At 46.0% G+C, this 15133-nt stretch overlaps 1 protein-coding gene across 1 annotated transcript in view; it reads left to right on the top strand.

Annotated features, from left to right (window-relative positions):
- Nucleotides 1–15133, top strand: part of LOC139048932 (uncharacterized) — a 252554-nt gene that overhangs the window by 42195 nt on the left and 195226 nt on the right. The window lies entirely within an intron of this gene.

The raw sequence follows: 15133 nt of genomic DNA, 5'->3' as shown, positions 1-15133 counted from the left end.
GTTTTAAACGACTTGTTGCTTTCGTCACCCTCTACTGTAGCATTAGAAATTGTTGACATGATCTCGGAGGTACACGTCCAGTGTGCGATGTTTCCGTGCGCGTTGTAACTTATTCAGTCAGAAAGCATCAAATCTACGAGGATTAAGCACTCGGTTGGCGCGGGTTACACCCGTGTCACCCGCATTGCTCTCGGGTTGGTGTGGTGAATGTGTGCGTATTGCGCTCCTGTCGTCCATGCCTTCTGTATTTATCGTGCGGCCCACGAATATTCCTGGAAAAAACCGCATGTCTCTGCCGCGTGAATGTGTCCTATGTGGTGGGTGCCAGAAATGTGCGGCGGTGTACAATATGTTCGCAGCCAAGTGCTACCGTGCATTCCAGCGAATAGACGCGGCTGCTTATGCACGGTTTTATTCAGTGTTTCTTCATTAGCTTTGTGATTCACTTGCGTCTGCGATAGAATCCACAAGGTACCAGTTGAAAAAGACAACAGGAATTCATGTCGCAACTAGAGAAATTTCTGTTGTACGACAGAAGTTCCTCACGTTTCCGTAGTTGACAGACATTCCTGACGTTACGACAGAAAGTCTGATGTCGCAACAGAAGCATTCTGTCGCGAAGACCAAGATCTCTGAAGTCGCAACAGAAACGTTCTGTCGCGACAACAAGAGTTCTGAAGTCGGAACAACAGCTTTCTATCATGACAGCGACTCTGACATTACGACAGCAATTCTGACGTCGCAACAGAAACATCCGGTCGCGACGGCCAAGAGTCCTGAAGTCGCAACAGAAGCGCTTTCCGTCGCTGCCCTTTAAAATTGTTTGTCAGTTTCGCATCGGTGGTGTGCACTGTACTTTTCTCTTGCGCGGTATTCAACCGTGCTTCTCTCAAGCCGGCAATGCTGATAGCACCGACACCGGTATTAAAGTCGACGTGGCCAATTGTTATAATTGTGCCGTGACGACGCGGCACCTACCCGCCTCCTCAAAATCGGCCGCTGATCAAAATCATACCATCTGCGGGAATGGCTGCGTATCCGTTTTGTTTTATTTGGTAAGATGTGGCACACAAGCCTGTGGACTTATATGTGTGGTTACACTGTCACATTAGTTAATTTCCCAGAATTATTGCACAAGCTTATGCGAAGCGGAAAAGAAGTTTTCGGTTGTTCCACAAAGTTGCGTGAAAACCTGTCTCGCTCGAGTCTCATTAACCTGGTACAGCGCTGCCGTGAGAAGCCAGTATGCTGTCAGAATGAAGACTCATCCACGAGTGTTTATGTAGCTATTTTGCGTTGAGCACACGAATTATGTGCGCGCTCAAAAGTGTAAAGAGAGAGAGACAACTGTCGAAATTAGCAGTAACAACCCTAACTATGTCCCCGGTCACCGTTGTCTATTTCCGAATTTCTTATTCAATATGCATATCGTACAGCAAAAGCGATGTTCTATCACTCCACGATGTACTACCTGTCGATGGTAACAACACTTGTGCTCTTCTAGAGATGCGGCAGCTGACGCTGTGGAGGGAACCCGCATAATTGGCTTTTAAAATACAAATGTAAACAGAAACGCAGACAGAGGTTTTTACTGTTGACATAGCCAAAATGCACGCTAAAACGTAACAGCGTCGTGGTGCAGTGGTAAGCTGCTAGACTTCTTACCACAGTCGTGGTGCAGTGGTAAGATGCTTGGCTCGTGATCCTAAGGTCCCAAGTTCGAATCCCGGTTGAGGAAATATTTTTTTATACTTTTTTTTACTAAGAAATTTACATTTTCTTAAGGAGGTCTCTCAATTTTTAATTAAATATTCATCAGGTTGTGTTTTCAAAGTGGGACATGACGTCACATTGTGACTAATTTTGTCTTCTTTGCCTTCTTCAATAAGTGCCCTGTTCCTGCTTGACAGTAAAATGCCTCTAGTGTGGTTGAAATTTCATAGCAATCAAGCTGTAGAAATCGTACTATAAAGCAAAATTTGTCTTCACTATGTGCTTCACGAACCACCGAGTATACCACCATTCACCCACCATTTACATTTCACCCAGTACGTACATGCAGTATTCACCCAGCACATCCATCATTCACCCACCATTCCCACAGTTCACCCAGTATGTACCCACCATCCTCCCAGCACGCCCAGCATTCACCCACCATTTACACAGGTCACCCACTAGTCATCCCACCATCCACCCACTACACCCACCATTCACCCAGCCCGCCCACCATTGAGACAAGTCACCCAGTATGTATCCCACCAATACATCCCACCATCTACCACTGTACCCACCATCCACCCATTATACCCACGATGAATTCCACCATAACCACCATGTTTTCCATCATGCCCAGCACATTTTCCATCATGCCCAGCATAAAATTCATGATGGGCAATGCTGGGATTTTCAATAGGGTCGCGAAACATAAAACCGGCAAACAGTCATCGGCTACAACTCGGGAATGCAGCAAGCACAGGCGCGAGGAAGATTTCTGCTAGGCGCCGGGTCTGCGATGTTCGGAAAACGCGCACTGAGACGCTCGCCCGAGTCCGCTGCCCGACTAATGTCATGACGGTTTGGTCTATGAACTTGCCGATGCTATAGATACTGGCAAGTTCAGTGGAGTGGAAAGGCGACGGTAAGAAGCACATTTAAAAAAGCATGGCATGTGGTCATGTTTGCGTTATGAATTAATGCACTGGATTACAAAAAAAAGGAGCAGCGGGAAATGGCACGCTTAGAACACCGATAAACATGCAGTGCGACGCAACTCGAGAAATAATATTGAAAGATCAAATAATTCAGAAGAAAAAAAAGATTGAATCGTCGCGACGGCACATCACAGTCCCCGTAGGCGTCGAAGTCTCTACAATGAAGTTATTTTTGAACATCTCTGATAGCACCCACGCAACAATGGTTGCTTGCATACTGTAAAATGCTCATATTCTGCGGCCTAAAGCTCATGGCACGGTGCGAAAACGCGCGCGCGGAGAAAGCGAAACAGTGCGCGGACAAGCATGCAGACGCGCAGTCGGTCGCTGCGAATCTACGCGATCGCTGCATTGAGGCTTCGTTCTATTACGCTCCATTTAGTGACACAAACACTATAAGAACATATTTCACATAGCTTGCTCTCAGCGTTTACCTACCTTTCACGCAAGAAGCCGGTTCGGGAGACTCCATCGCGGCGACCGCGCGCAGTGGCGTTCACTGTACGTATTCGGTAAAGAGATAGCGTCTGTAAACGATTGTGTGCTCTCAGTTTGGCCAAGATTATTATTTAGACAGTAAAAAACTTCTCTCGTTTCGAAAGTACTTACAGAAATGTCCGGGAGAGCTCGCGCGTGGTGTTTTCAGTCAGCGCTGACAGCAAAACCTATGAGGAGCGCGCCGCGTGATCCCTCATACTACGCCAGCGAGGCGCTTCCGCTAGATGGCGACTCCGTAACTCCTCGCCGCCAATAGGTTGATCCGGATTTTTCGAATTATAGTTTATGAACATACCAATCTTTTGAGAAATGCTGCAAAACTCGCGATAAGCTTTCTTACCAGCACATGCCTTTTAATACAATGTCTGCCACAACGAAGGACCTCAGCGCACCATTAGCTTTGGCCACGTTTTTCTAGTCAACGTAGCGCTGCCTAATGAAGGTGTTCCGGCTTGGCACGCTTTCGTAGTTTGCCTGCCATGCCTACATTCGCGGACAACTCCGTGTGGCAGTTGAGGAAAAGCTACGAGGGCTCAGCTTCTGCACTCGTGTTAGCGCGCCTAGCAGTCCGACCGCGTTTCACGGTGCTTTCGATTGCTCGGGACAGACGCTTAATCGACGCACCTTCCACTTGCGGCGGTTTCGCGTTTGCCCAGACGCGGAAGGGAAAAGCCGCAAAATAAGTAAACGTTTACATTCAGTGGCCTGTTTTGTCCTGTATAACGGCTGCTAATCAGATGCCTACGTTTCCTCTACTGTTGCTTAAACTAACGTGAGTGAAAACACGGCATTCTTTTCAGGATCGCTCCCTCCTGTGCGCGCTTCATTAGCTTTCCCTTCATTAGACAGGTTTAGTTTAGCGTACGCTACACCATTGCGTACGCTACTAAATAGCGTCCCGTCACTGCGCATGCGTCAATGCGTGGTTTGCAGAGTTTGCGTGAAACATGGCGGCGGTCCTGCTAACCCGCTTCGAATCGAATTAGGCGTTGCTTTTGTAAAATGCGCTTCGTTCGTACAAATGACTATAAATGGCTTTCGCTTAGTCTCAGGCCGCTTCGGCGACATAGTATTATGGATAACCTTCTGGTGTTTTCGAGATCGCTTCTAGTTTCGAACGAATCGAAGCCTAACGAAAGAAATGGCTGTTTGGGTGGATTTTATGCGCGTCGCCTTTGGAACGGGGCGGTGAGTTGCGCCACCAAGCTCTTGCTATTATAGTGCTTGGTGTCCTACCTCAATGTTCGAGAAACATTCGAGATGTCATCGCCACCTATTCGTAAAGTCGTGAGATAACCGCAACGAAGGCATATGACCTCTGAGGCCCGAAGACCTCGCACACCAACTAAAGCCGTAGAAAACGCGCGCTGTTTAGTGTGTGCTATACTATAGCATAGAGCGTACGGTATTGTTGCGTATGCTAAACTAAATTTGTCTGTGGTCACGGAACGTTGTCCGCCAGCACAGAGACACTGAGGCCGCCCGGGTTGGGTCAACACCTTTTGGAGGGTTGGCCGCCCTTGCGTCGATTCGCCACTCACACGCTGCTGGGACAAAACGGATGTGTTGCTTGCGCGCTGGCTAGCCGCATGTCTGAGGCAACGTTAGGTACTCGATGAGCAAATAACTATTCTGTGCACAAAAACCTTATCGAATCGCGGAAAATCAGATGAAAATCACAGGGAAATTTCTGACACCACTATAGAAAAAAAAGGGGTATGCGCAGGTCACCATCACGAGCATTGAAACCGGAAAGAACGTCAGAGATTACACTATACAAACAATAAATGAAGAGGTTCTCAGTGACGAAAAAGAGGTTGAGGTTCTTCTGAGCGAAAAAGTCGGGCAGATAGAGATGGGTTTACATTACGCAGCGCGCAATAATAAATGCAAAAAGTTTGAAGACAAGTTTTCTGAGATGACTTTACACCGTTGGAGCCTGTCTGGGTACCTTGTAACAGGATGGGTACCTTGTAAGTTACAGGATGGCATTAATAAGCTCGAAATTAGTCATAAATTGACCGCATTGGATTACACAGCGAGAAATGGGGCACCGCCATACATAAAGAAAGGGTGATGCAAGAAAGCAATCCGGCACACTTTTGTGAAATGGGGATAGTTAGCATGGACTAAGCAGCACTGGCGCTAGTAAGCTATGTCTGGAAGGCGGCTCCGGCTGCGCCCACCGGAAGTGAGAATTAGTCGCAGAATACGTATATGTTAGGGCTGGGGCGTAATTAGACCCAATATAGCGGAAATTAACCCCACTGCACTATATCCCTGTAAAGGGTACTCTACCGTGGATATATACAGGAGGAGGCAGAGCAGTGGCACGGCAAATCTTCAGGAAATGGAGCGAGTTTGCTTGGACAAAGTAGGCATCATGCAATCGAGGCAACGGTGTTCTCATGGCGGCTACGGTTTTGTCAACAAGAAGCGGGGTTTACCCTTAAAATAGGTAAAATGAGCAGTGCAGACGTAATTCGCGCCAATGTAGTCTAAAATTAAGCGCACGGCACCACTGGCAATACAATCTCAGGGATGGGCCCACCTGGCCTCAGGGTAAAATAGAAGGGGGGAGGGCATCAACCAAATTTGGATGCAAAACAAGACAAGGGCGCAATTGTGCGTCAAATAGCACATGACAAAACTACGAAATGAGCGAATAATGAACATGGACATGAACTGCAACCTACGAACGGAGCATTAGAGAGTCGTCCAACCTAGCGTCGTTGCGCTCAGTGCTCCTTCCCCCACCCTCAATCAACAAAAAAGAAAGGGGGGGGGGGGTAGACCGCTTCCATCAAGAGGTGTGGTGCTTTTCTCCTGATTGTGCCTTTAATTTTTTTACTAGGTTTGAAGATCGTTACGTGTCGCTTCGTCGCAAACATATGTTTTTCCTCCGAGCATGGCAGACATTTTTTGGTCGCTGCCGACGATGGAGCCGCGATTGTGTCGCAATCACCACGTGGAACCCCGCTCTTGTTCGAACAAAAAATAAGGTGGCGCCTTATCTAAAAAAGTTCTGAAACATTAACTAAATCCTCATTAGAAATACCAGAGCATCTGCTGTTGGAAGCGCGGCAAATGGAAAAGCACATAAAGCGGTGGTCGAGCGCAGAAACAAGCGGAGTTCGCGCCTGTTCGTCGAAGTTATCACAAATGCTATCCCCACGTGCCTCTTCAAATCCGCTTATTTCGCGTCCCTTGAGTAAAACGTTGTGGCAGATGCCACTGCCTCGTCGTTTGAGATTTTTTTTTTCGATAAGAATTCACCAGAAACAAAAATTACGACTGCTGTCCCTAGACAATAGGAACATTTCGAGGAATAATAAAGAGTTCGTGTTCGGAACATTCCGTTCTTTTCTTCGCAAGGTATGGTATGTAATTTTCGTTGCATAATTATTTGGCCTTGGCTGCATTCCATTAAGAGATTATTAAACATCATCGAGCAATTGCGGCAATTTAAATTGTTCTTGCAAAGCGTTGACAGCTGTGAAGATGCTCTTCGCGTTTGTGTGCCAGCACCCGACATTGCCTCATGAGGAGACTTTCGATTCTGAACCGTCACATTGAGTTACCAGAGCTGAAACTCGGAAGAAATTCACTTTTTTTCTACGCAAGACTTGATTTCTTCGGTTGTAATGATTATAAAATCTATCTAATGTCTTGAAAAAATAAGGTACCATTGTGAGCATGCATAGGAATTAGTCGCATCTCTCTATAGAATAAATTTTCGCAGCAAAAATACATTTTTTCTTGACATCAAGAATATTTATCCAGGCTTGGAGCCTCCTTTCGTAAACACTTTTTTTTTCATTATCAGGTCTTGGAGCCATGAAAGAAGCAGCTGAGATATTAGGGTGCTCTGATGGCATGCAGTTATGCTGAAATGTCGTACAAATAGTCACTGTAACATATGTGTTTTCATGACACCTAAATGCAGCCTCCAAAACATTGTAAAAGAAGAACAAGAAGGACAACACAAATACCGTTGACCTTTTTCGACCTACGTGACTGTTCGCACACCTGCCTTTATTACAAAGAATCCCTGCTACGTTGCTCAATCATCCCGGGCACATTTATTTGTGGTAGGTAAAAACATATATCATAGTTTATGTGCATGATCTAGTGAGCCCACATGTTGTCTTTGACGCATAGTTCTTATTCTACTTTCGCACTTCGAACTTCCGTCTGGCAGTGAGCGTGAGGCATCGTGCATGGAGCCAACGACTCACAGATTGGCTTCCGCACGCCATGTTACACATCCTTCAAAGTGAATATGGCTCTTCCAGTTGTTTTTGAAAAAGTGTTTTACTAAGATGAAAAACTTTTGAGAGCAGCTGCAGAAATAATGACAATTTTTCCTTCTTAGCACCTGGTTTTTAATTTGCTTTCTGCAACAGCGAAGAAGCCTAAGTGCGCCGCTAGAATTACACACATTTTTGTGGTGAACATAGTACTCGCTAATGCCGCTGTGCCTGCTTGGTACCCTTTCGTTAACTACCATGAAGGTGCACATGAAATCGTGAAGAATAACATGTAAATCTGCAGCGAGATGACGGTCAACATTGAAGAAATAATAACGGACAAGCTACTCAACAAAAACATTGAAACCAGCGAGAGCATGACAGACTATAGAAACAATAAATCAGGAGGTCTTCAGCGATGGGATGGAAACCAGCAGAGACCGTTACGAGCGTTGCACCGACCAGCAATACGCAGTTCATATATGAGCCCAACGTTGGATCGAGCCTGCACATCGTAATAGTTCCCGGAGCAAGTACGATACCTCACAGTGTGCCGGTTGGACGTTGCTCCAGTAGCCACTCTCAGTGTCAAATCTCTCCCTAAAATTGCTACGCAAGGACAAGGGATATGTACACTATTTTTTTCGTAATCCGTTCTTCGCCAATTATGTAGTTTTGGTTGTAACATGGCGACGCATCAGCTCATGATGAAAGTCAGAACTGATTGTAAACGGCAGTTTTACCGGTCGAGTGCGTCTGAATGAAGCAAAATCAAGAAACACTTAGAAGGGGAAACCTTATCTGATACGAAATGCAGCGAAATGGGAAGTCAGTTCTGAGGAAACGCGCAAAAATGTGGAACTTTCGTCAAAGGTAAAAAAAGTGACACTGCGTGGACTTTAGGTAAACGAAATAAAATATATACAAACCCTCCGCGGCCTTTTTGGAAACAAGCCTTTAAAGCTGACGGGAAGTTTGCCTTGGTCAGAGGATCGAACCGTCGACCATCGTCTTTCCGAGTTGGTCGCTCTACCATCTAAACGAAGCAGGAGTCCCCGTCGTATGCGAGGGGAGACCGAATTGATGGTCAAAATGTAGCTTCGAGACAGCGATTACGACAACTTTATTCGCGGAAAACGTGTAAAGTGAAGGAATTTCCATAAAAGAGAACAAAACTGAAAAGAAATCATTTTCGTTTCCTCTTCCGTTTCGTGTTACAGGAAAAGGAGATGACAATTTTACATTTCTGCAAATATTACAGCACACGTTGAAGGTCCGTGAGATGGGCGCCGTGGGGAGAAGCATGGGTATCTACCACTTGAACCTAACCGCATTGGGAAGCACCAGTGCAAATAATATGGAGATAGAAGTGTCTAAAAAAACTACCAAATAAACCTTTTTAGAAACAGTCTTCGCCAAATGTCATGCACACATGCGACTAAACATCTTAAGGCCAAATATTGGTGTAATAACACTAGACCAGGAGTCTATCAGTCCCTATTACTAGAACCTTTGGGTTGTGGGACTTATCAGTAACTGACACAGGTTTTAGAACAAAAAACATTACGTTAAGTCGCATGCATACATTGGATGAAATAAACATGACAGGCAGAATGGTTTCATTGGCGGAATGGTAGTGGTATTGCAGAGTTGCCAACTGCGACCACCCCGTGAGGCGCTGATGGCGTCTCACGGGGTGCACAGCGCAGTAAGAGTGTGGCTCCCACCGACGCTGCAAAGCGGGCACCCTATAGTATGTGCTCTCTGCAGGTGCGTTCGTGCCGGCTTAGTTAGAATAAAAAAATAAAGATGGGCATTGCACGTCCTCCAAGCGCAAGCTCTACGTGCGCGGTGTCCTTCTGGAAGCATGCCACGTTGCTCGCACAAGCTGCCACTTCACTCGCCAGCACCGCCCTTTTGCGGAAATAAATGAAGGCACGACGGTACGGCTCAATAGTAGCCGTGACGTCCTCCTAGGAAGGTTTACTTAAGTATTCCAGCATCACGTGTCGCCTCACGAGGTACCAGAAATGCTCGTTCAGGCTGTCGAGTTGCAGACGGGAATCCACGCGAGAGTGGCAGACGACTCGCCGCTTGACGACGCCGGCCATTAGCATGAAGGCGTCCATGTTTCGGAAGCTCCTGGCAGCGTCTCCAATCATGGCGGCTGTCTCTGCAGCACTGATCGGCGACAGCCGGGCAACCTTCTCCGGAAGTGCTTTTGAAGCTGGTGTCGTTTCAGCGCTTGCGCCGAGGACTTCCAGCTAGGTTGCCAAAGTTCGTGAAATCAATATCAGCATAAATGTGTGACATCGATATCGATATATTGAAGAGTTACGCCTTCGTACGACGTGGGTTACACGCAGTATTCAAGTCGGCTTCTCCTCCTTTTTCTTCAATAAATGCTTTTCCTGCGTTTTAGCTTTTCAGATGCCGCGCTAGCAGGTTTCAATTAAGCCAGGGCGTGGTCGACGGGGCACGTTGCCATAAGTTACGAGCATCGATTACGATAGTATGTTAGTACATAGATATACGAAGTAGGAATAGTCGTTATATGGGCCGTGTAAACTTACAAGCATTGGCTTACTAACTAAATTAAATATGATATGCGTAATCGCGACTGAACGAAGACGTAGAAAGAAACGTACACACAGACAGTGCTCTCTTTGTATGTGTGTTTCTACGTCGTCGTTCAGTCGTACTTACACATTCTATCATGTATTGAAACCAACAAACACGCCTAGGTGTTTTAATTGAATTAACAAGCAAGGTGCCACGCATGCGCCTGTAAACATGAACGCGTATCACTCAACGAGCCCACAAACTCGCCGTCAAAATGCCACAGTGAGGGATCGTGACACCAGCGGTGATCGAATAGACCTTCGTGAGTTTTCTCGCTTCAACGCGAACGAAACGTCGAAAGCACAGCGCATACCGAGCTACAGTCACTACGCGCACTGTGCAAACATAGCAAGTAGCTTTGAAGATGAGGACCGTGCGGACGGGAGAGGGTGTTCTTCCCCGTCCAGAGGCCTGCGCAGGGAAGAGCTCTCTCCCCCCCCCCTCTTCCCATCCCATCCCTCACCTCAGCTGCTTCGTGTGCGAAAGGAGAGAGTACGCTTCCGGCCCTTCTTCTCTCGTACACGCGAGAATTAGCAGCGATCGCCGGCTCACGCTCACACGCTTTCACGCACACTTAGACTTTGAGTCTAGACTTGGAGTCCTGGGGACAGAAAGCCAGACGTCAAGCCGCACGTTGTTCGGTTCATGGTGTCGGTTTCAATAGCGGTCGCCGATGTAGTTGGCTCGTGCCCCTCACTTCCTGCTCGCCACATTAGAGACCTTTGGCCCTTTTTACTAGGTTTGAAGATTGTCACGTGACGCTTTCTCGCAAGCGCTTTTTCCGCCCAAGCATTGCGGCCATTTTTTCGTCGCTGCTGCAGATGGAGCCGCAATTCTTTCGCACGGACCACGTGGTACACTGCTCTCGTTGAAATAAAGAAGCTTGCGCCTGACGTAATACAGTTCAGAAATGTTAACTGAATACTCAGTGGGAATAACAGAGCATGTGCTTTTGAAAGCATGGCAAATGGGAAGCCACATAATGAGGTGCTCGAGCTAGGAAACAAGCTGAGTGCACGGGTGTTAGTGGAAGTGATCACTGTGTTCTCGCATTCTGCGGCTTCACACCCACTTATGTCGTGCTCTTTTGAACGAGTAGTTCTGGCAGACGCCATTGGCTCGTGCTTTGTCTTTCTATCCGATAAATACACACTAGAAACAGATTGCGGTTGCTGCCCCTAAATAAGACGAAGATCTCGCGAAAAGATAAGCCATTGATCGTTTGATACTTCCGTTGCTCTCTATGCAAGGTGAACGTAGTCATATTCGTTTCCTTAGTAATTAGGGCATTTCTGCATTCAACTAAAAAATTAAGAAACATCAACAAGGAAAGGCTGCAATATTAAACGCTTTTACAAAGCTTAGACAGGCTCGTGGATGCTTTTCGGGCCTGCCTGCCTGCTGCCATCATTGCCGCGTGACGATACTTTCAATTCCTCGCCATCACATCGAGTTACCAGAGTGGAAAGTCAGCAGAAATTCCCTTTTTATTTTCGAGTAAGGCTTCATTTATTTAATAGTAATCGATAGTTTAGTGTAAAGGAAGTCAACTTGGAGTTTTCAAAGAATCATCATCATCATCAGCCTGGTTATGCCCACTGCAGGGCAAAGGCCTCTCCCATACTTCTCCAAATTCCCCGGTCATGCACTAATTCTGGCCATGTCGTCCCTGCAAGTTTCTTAATCGCATCCGCCCACCTAACTTTCTGCCGCCCCCAGCTACGCTTACCTTCCCTTGGAATCCAGTCCGTAACCCTTAATGACCATCGGTTATCTTCCCTCCTCATTACATGCCCTGCCCATGGCCATTTCTTTTTCTTGATTTCAACTAAGATGTCATTAACTCGCGTTTGTTCCCTGACCCAATCTGATATTTTCTTATCCCTTAACCATACGCCCCTTATTCTTCTTTCCATAGCTCGTTGCGTCGTCCTCAATTTAAGTAGAACCCTTTTCGTAAGTCTCCAAGTTCCTGCCCCGTACGTGAGTACTGGTTAGGCACAGCTGTTATACACTTTTCTCTTGAGGGATAATGACAACCTGCTGCTCATGATCTGAGAATGTCTGCCAAACGCACCCCAGCCCATTCATATTCTTCTGATTATTTCAGTCTCATGATCCGGATCCGCGGTCAATACCTGCCCTAAGTAGATGTATTCCCTTACCACTTCCAGTGCCTCGCTACCTATCGTAAACTGTTGTTCTCTTCCGAGACTGTTAAACTTTCCTTTCGTTTTCTGCAGATTAATTTTTAGACACACTCTTCTGCTTTGCCTCTCCAGGTCAGTAAGCATGCATTGCAATTGGTCCCCTGAGTTACCAAGCAAGGCAATATTATCAGCGAATCGAAAGTTACTACGGTATTCTACATTAACTCTTATCCACAATTCTTCCCAATCCTGGTCTCTGAATACCTCCTGTAGACACGCGGTGAATAGCATTGGAGAGATCGTATCTCCCAGCCTAACGCCTTTCTTTTTTGGGATTTTGTTGTTTTCTTTATGGAGGACTGCGGTGGCTGTGGAGCCGCTATAGATGTATTTTAGTATTTATACATACGGCTCGTCTACACCCTGATTCCGCAATGCCTGCATGGCTACTGAGGTTTCGACTGAATCAAACGCTTTCTCGTAGTCAATGAAAACTGTAGGTAAGCGTTGTTTATATTCCGCACATTTCTCTATCACATGATTGATAGCGTGAATATAGCCTATTGTTGAGTAGCCTTTGCGGAATCCTGCCTGGTCCTTTGGTTGACCGAAGTCTAAGGTGTTCCTGATTCGATTTGCGATTACCTTAGAAATACTTTGTAGGTAAACAACTTTATGCTGATCGGTCTATAATAATCTCGGACAGTATACTGATCGGTCTTCAAAGAATACGGTACAGAATTGAATATCAATCGGGATTATTCGCATCTGTCCATCGAATAACTTTCAGTAGCATAGGTACATTTCTTCCTGACATCAAGAACAAATATCCAGTCGTGCTGCTTCGATTGTCCAAATTTATTTACAAGATCATTTGCTTGCAGCCATGAGTCTGGGGTATTAGGACGCCCTCATGGCACGCAGTTAGGCTGAAATGTTGCGTAGTGAGAAAATGTAACATGCGTGAATATATGACGAGTAAATGCAAGCTTGCAAGAATAATGAGCTGGACAACATAAACGCCATTGTCCTCGTTGTATTTACGTTGCTGTTCCACGCCTGCCTTCACAGACTATAAATCCCTGCCATATCACTCTCTCATTCAAGGTATATTTATTCCTGTATTTAATGAAATTTAGTGGGGTAGTGAAATTAACCATTACAAATAATTAAATGTGCAATAGGGTAATGCATATGCGTGTTCTTCATTCGAGTACCCGCCGTGGTTGCTCAATGGCTATGGTGTTAGGCTGCTGGGCACAAGGTCGCGAGGTCGAATCCCGGCCATGGCGGCCGCATTTCGATGGGGGCGAAATGCGAAAACACCCATGTACTTAGATTTAGGTGCTCGTTAAAGGACCCCAGGTGGTAGACATTTCCGGAGCCCTCCACTACGGCGTGCCTCATAATCAGAAAGTGGTTTTGGCCCGTAAAACACCAGAATTTATTTTTTCATTCGAGTGCATATTCAAGCATTCTTATTTTTTTAGTTTTGCATTTCTTGACATTTCCCGCTAACTGCCATTCTCAATGGAGCCAGATGTAATAGATGGGCATGCAAATACTACTAAAAGTGACCTTTAAAGTGAATATGGCTACGTCGTTTTCTCTCGAATAGTTATTTAATTAGCCTAACAAATATTTGAGATATCCTGCGACACTCTTAACCATCTTTGTTGTGAGCAAATGCTTTTTAATTAAATTTCTGCGTAGGCACATAAGTGTGCCCTCAGCATTAGCTATATTTATCCAGTAAACGTAGCACTCCCTAATGCGGCAATCGTGGGCTTGGCAGCATTTCCATGTTTGCTAGCCGGGACTAGAAACACTGAGACAGCCGGGGTTGGGTCAACACCTCCTACAGGTTCGGACGTCCTTAGAGCAATCCCCAGTCGCAGGCTAGTGGAACGAGCCCGATGGGCTGCTTAGGTACTGGATTTTACGGAAGTCTGGGGCGATGTTAGCAAACGGATGAGCCCATAACCTTTCTGCGCACAAAAATGCTATGCAGTCATCGAAAATGACATGAAAATTTGCAGAGAAAATAATCAATATACTATAGAAAGAAAACAGTTATGGCGGAGGTCCCCTTCTAGACCGTTGAAATTGGCAGGAATCTCAGAAGTTAGACTGAAGAAACAATAAAGGTGGAGGTCCTCAGCGATGGGATGGAAACTGGATGAGAACGTTACGAGCATTAGACCGATGAGCTGGCTATACGCAGTTCATAAGTCAGCTCAACGTTGGCTCGAGCCTGGTGTACAAAGTAACTACGATATCTCGCAGTTTGACGTTTCCAGCTTGCTCCAGTGGCAACTATCAGCGTGAAATCCTTCGCGAATAACAAACGCTGCCACGGGGAATGCATGCACTGCTTTTCATTTCCAAAGTTGTGCTTCGCCCATTATGGGGTTCTCGTTGTAACACATAGCAATGCATTAGCTTATGGCGACAGTCAGAACACATATTAAAAGCCAGTTTTACCTGTGGGATTCGTCAGAATGAAACGAACTCACGGAAGACGTAAGAGTAAAGCGGACGAAGATTTACGTTAAGTCTTTTTATTTCACACGCCGTAATATGGGAAATCAATCCTGCAAAAACGCGTCAATAGTTGGAAGTTTCATCAAAGTAAAAAAAAGAACATCGCATTACCTGCACTGTAGCGCGGAACTGCAACAAAGAAAGCTCACGCGTTATTCCCACAAGGTAAACTTCAACGTTGAAGGAAAATTTGACCTTTAGCGAAGATTGGACCCAGGACCAAGGCCTTTAAGGTCGGTCGCTCAGCAATGAGCAAACCACCATATCAGCAAAGGAGCGTCCTAGCAGATTGCAAATAGGTGCTCAATCGATGGTCAACCCGAAATTTCAAGACACTGAATACGGCTAATCAGTTCTG

The sequence above is a fragment of the Dermacentor albipictus genome, chromosome 8 (genome assembly GCF_038994185.2).
Source record: "Dermacentor albipictus isolate Rhodes 1998 colony chromosome 8, USDA_Dalb.pri_finalv2, whole genome shotgun sequence".
Lineage (NCBI taxonomy): Eukaryota > Metazoa > Arthropoda > Arachnida > Ixodida > Ixodidae > Dermacentor > Dermacentor albipictus.
The sequence above is the reverse complement of the archived record's forward strand: the minus strand, read 5'-3'. Positions and strand labels throughout refer to the sequence as shown.